Here is a 1,588-nt window from a genome sequence, read left to right as displayed (position 1 = left end):
TACTTGAGTAAAGAAGTTAAATCAGTACTTCCACTTTTACCAGAGTATTTTTTAACACAAGTATCTGTACTTTTACTCAAGTACGGAAAGTAAGTACTTTTGCCATCTCTGGTAACTTGAAATATGAAGTGAGGTATTTGTATGGCTGTAACTGTCACTATGACGTGGATTCTTGTAAAAACAAAGCTTTGCTACTGTCCTTTCATTCTCATCCAACCCCGGAGGAGGGAAATGTGTATAGGGAGATCGGAATGCTTTTGTAGGGGGAAACAGATTTGGAATGTCTGGATGTTAAACATCAAGGATATGATTTTAGTGGCTCACAAACCACTGTCTGTCAAATAGGGGAAGCAAAACTATGTCTTCTCTAGAGAGATATTTAATCTAGTTTGGAACAACACTGTCAAGCAGTGAAAGCCACAAAACCTGATGAAGGTAAGATAGTAATGGTGGGGTCTGCAGAGGAAAGGTTAGTGAGGCAATCGCTGTTAAGGAGACACTAGTGATAGAAAGGAAACTTTCCTGTAAAAATGTTTGTGGCGGTTAAGGAATGCTTTTTTAAGGAACTGCAAATAAGGTGAAAGCAGATATATGGGACAAAACCCTGCATCTGCCTTAAGAAAGCTCCAGGAAAACTTTAGAGAAGTGAGATATGACTTTTTTTGTACTGTTCAGCATTATGGCAGCAGAACTGAAATCTGAGTACCATGCTACACTGAACAGATTTTCCAAGGAAAGCTTTTTGGGCAAGTAACCCCACTTTACACAAAACTGCTTAATTAATTTATTTTTCTTATCAAACTTTACATGTGTCCAATAATAACGAACCTGACAGAGGGCCAGGGAAGAAAAAAAGAGCAAAGAAAAAGAACCTGAAAAGGAGAAAGAGATCATGTGACACAGCAAAACTATAAAACCAGTTTCTTTGTCTGTACAAAAGAAACAGTTTCTTGTGGGCAATCAAGATGGGGAACCTTTAGGATCTCAAATGAACACAGGGAAGACAAAGGAACAAAGAAGCAACAAAAGCAACAACACTTTTAGCAGGGACATTGGCGAGCTTCTCAGAAATATGCAGCAACTGTGCAGTAGCTTAAGGAGGCATGTGTCTAGGTAACTGATTGGGTGTGTGTGAGTGAGAATGAACACCCATGTGGTGACAGAAGGTAATTGCATGCATAGTTTCACTGACTGTAGCAACCAGAAAAGTCTCTATATCAAACAGAAGCCTAAGAAAGAAAAGGTTCACAGATGAGCTCTGAGCTGGTTTTCTTGCCAAAAGGGATAAAATGAGCACATACAGTTAATCACAATTAAAGCTGAGCCCATAGCTAGGGAGTGTTGGCCTTGTTGTTTATAGCAGTGCGGTCGTGCTCTGTGGAGGTTGCAAGTAACCAGTTCGATCCCCACAGCCTGCACACTGGACTCTCTGAGCAAGACCCTTAAAGGAATAGTACACCCAAAACATGATTAGCCTTCATTTTCTACTCACCCCCATGCTGAACAACACCCTGGAGTACTTTTTTGATATCTCAAATGCATCTGGAGAGCTGGGAGGCTTCTTGCTGTCTGCTGACATTCAAATAAT

Source organism: Cyprinodon variegatus, unplaced genomic scaffold, assembly GCF_000732505.1.
Source record: "Cyprinodon variegatus isolate N-32 unplaced genomic scaffold, C_variegatus-1.0 Scaffold1323, whole genome shotgun sequence".
Taxonomy (NCBI): domain Eukaryota; kingdom Metazoa; phylum Chordata; class Actinopteri; order Cyprinodontiformes; family Cyprinodontidae; genus Cyprinodon; species Cyprinodon variegatus.
This window is presented reverse-complemented; position numbering follows the sequence as displayed.